The sequence below is a fragment of the Cornus florida genome, unplaced genomic scaffold, assembly GCF_030987335.1.
Source record: "Cornus florida cultivar Cherokee Brave unplaced genomic scaffold, ASM3098733v1 CherokeeBrave_3.0.0_Hap2_Chr07, whole genome shotgun sequence".
Taxonomy (NCBI): Eukaryota; Viridiplantae; Streptophyta; class Magnoliopsida; order Cornales; family Cornaceae; genus Cornus; species Cornus florida.
The window spans coordinates 59847663-59850615 of record NW_026775577.1 but is presented as its reverse complement, the minus strand read 5'-3'; the positions used below and the strand labels follow the sequence as shown (position 1 = coordinate 59850615).

Genomic DNA, 2953 nt, shown 5'->3' with positions numbered 1-2953 from the left:
TAGCAGTTAAACATCTTTTCCTATTTGGTATTTATGTTTGGATATTCGCAATTCACTTTTCATGTGTATGACTCTAAGCAGGACAAGACAAAGTATGCATAACTTCATTTAAGCTTTTACTCTACTGTTATAGTGCTAATGAAAATGCTAATTCTCATTGTTTGTTCAATTTATCGACTGTAGCAAAAGCTTAATAAACGCTTTCTTTTTTTACCAATTAGGTGTCTTAACATAAGCTTTTTATACTTTAAAAACCTGGTAGGATTCAATATGCGAGACATTACAAAAGGAAATTTCACAATAAAGCTTCAGGATCTTGGAAGGCAACGGAGATTTCGCTTCATATGGGAGCCCTATTTTCAGGGTGCTCGAGGGTTAGGTTCTTGAGGCTTAATGAGGTCTGGTGCGGTGCCAGGGCTTGAGGGTGCTCGAGGGTTAGATTCTCGAGGCTTAATGGGGCTTGGTGCGGTGCCAGGGCTTGAAGGTACTCGAGGGTTAGATTCGAGTCTTAATGGGGACTGGTGTGCTGCCGGGGCTTGTGGGTGCTCAAAGGTTAGATTCTCGAGGCTTAATGGGACCTGATGTGGTACCAAGGCTTGTGGGTGCTCTAGGATTAGATTCTCGAGGCTCAATGGGGCCTGGTGTGGTGTTGGGCTTGTGGGTGCTCGAGGGTCAGACCTTTGAGGCTTGGTGGGCCTGATGTAATGCCAGGGCTTGTGACCTTTGAAGGTTATCCTTTGAGGTTTGGTGTATCTAATGCGATGTTGGGGCTTGTGACCTTCGAAGGCTAGGCCTTCGAGGTTTGGTGGGCCTAGTGCTCTGTCAAGGCTTGGTGTAGTTCTTTGACTTTTCAACTTTGCCACGAAGCCCTAGTAGGGGTAGCATTGATTTTTCAAATTGCCACGTCATCATTTGGCAAGTGACACCCACACAAGTAAAATATCTTTGTCTTTTCTTCTTTCTATACTATTTCCCAATTTCAATACACAGAATAGCTTTAATTACAATGTATTAAACATGTTACCAGTTTAAGTATCAAATAGTATTGAGTGTTCAAACTGAATAGTCAAAGAAATAATAGGTTGTAGATGTGAGTCTCTTTAGCAGTTAAATATCTTTTCTTATTTGGTAATTACGTTTGAATCTTCACTATTCACTTTTCACTTGTAGGACTCTAGGTAGGACAGGACAAAGCATGCATAACTTCATTTAAGCTTTTAGTCTACTATTATATTGCTGATGAAAATGCTAATTCTCATTGTTTGTTCAATTTGTTGACTGTAGTGAAATCTTAATAGGCACTTTCTTCTTTTACAAATTAGGTGTCTTTAACAGAAGCTTTTTATACTCTGAAAACCCAATGGGATTCAATATGCGAGACGTTACAAAAGGAGATTTCACAATAAAGCTTCGGGATCTTGGAGGGCAACGGAGATTTTGCTCCATGTGGGAGCCCTACTTTCAGGGTGTCTCTGCTATACTGTAATTCCTACCATCCTTTTAATTTTGCCTCTTTTGTTCATCAACTAACTTTTTTAGGTTAATGTCTAACCATTATATATAATAAATGGGGTGTGTTAGAGTATTGTTTGTGAGATAGAGACAATGTTCCCATTACTTGTGGTAAGCTACATGACCTCTTGACAAAACCTTCATTGAGTGCAGTTCCTTTGCTTGTCCTTGGGAACAAAATTATTCAAGTCAGAAGCTCTTTCAAAGCAAGCCCTGGTGCATCAGCTGTAAGTTTCCATAAACCTCGCTAAAAATTTTATATCACCTTTTCATTTATGGATTATCTTGATAAATATCTCTTGATATTCTTTGTGTTTCTTTGACACTCCGTGATCTACAAATGATCACCGACAGAGAAGTGTGCTGCTACATGATTGTTGCGAAATCAAATAGAAAACACAAGAAATAGATCAAACACACACACAACAAGAACACACATATTTTATTTAGTTCACTCAAAATTTAGTTCTACGTCCAAGAGTTGCAGGGATTTCACTATGATGATCAAAAAATAACAGCGGATGCAGAGAGTTCAGAATGAATAAATACCCTTGCACTAGGGCAACATAGCAAGTGCAAAAATTACCAAAATACTCTCCAAAAATTTCGGAGAGTTGGGGCTTGGTGTACAGTATCTATCAGGCTCCACACTACCCATCAATGATCTCATGCAAGGATTCCATAAACATAGATGTTGTCATTGATTAGCTTATCAAACACTCTAAAACAACAATTCCTTTGTTTGTTCTTGGTAACAAAATTGACAAAGCAAGCGATGGTGGATCAGCTGTAAGTTTCCATAAACCTCACGAACAATTTTATATCACCTTTTCATTTATGGATTATCTTAATAAATATCTTTTGATATTCTTGTTCATTTACACTATTCTTTGTGTTTCTTTGACCCTCAGAGATCTGCAAATGATCACAGACAGAGAAGTGTGCTGCTACATGAGCTCATGCAAGGATTCCATAAACATAGATGTTGTCATCGATTGGCTTATCAAACACTATAAAATAGAAAACTAATCCAACGGTCCCATCTTAGCTGTGTTGTACTCTTATTTGGCCTTTTTTGAGAATGTGTAATACCGCTAATTTCAAAAGGATAGTCCTGGTATTTAATTTATTGTTTAAAATCGCTTTTGATTATTTCTTTGGTTTGATTTAATTGTTTTAATTGTTTTAGTTGCATTTGATTACTTACTTGTTTTAATTTCATTTATTTAATTTATTTAATTGTTGTAATTGAAATTAATTATTTAGTTGGTTTGCTTTACTTAACTTAAATGGTTTAATGAGTTTACTTTAATTGTTTAAAGTGAATTGTTTTATTTACAGTTAATTTTGTTTTCCACGTGACTGTATGGAAGGTGGCACATAAAGTATATTAGGTTTAAGTTATATTAGGTTTAAGTTCAGCCGACATTGTAATTTAACC

The 2953-nt window shown here is 36.6% G+C and overlaps 1 pseudogene; it reads left to right on the top strand.

Annotated features, from left to right (window-relative positions):
* Positions 1-511: 511 nt before the first annotated feature.
* Positions 512-2541, top strand: LOC132266254 (ADP-ribosylation factor-like protein 8c; annotated as a pseudogene).
* Positions 2542-2953: the final 412 nt, after the last annotated feature.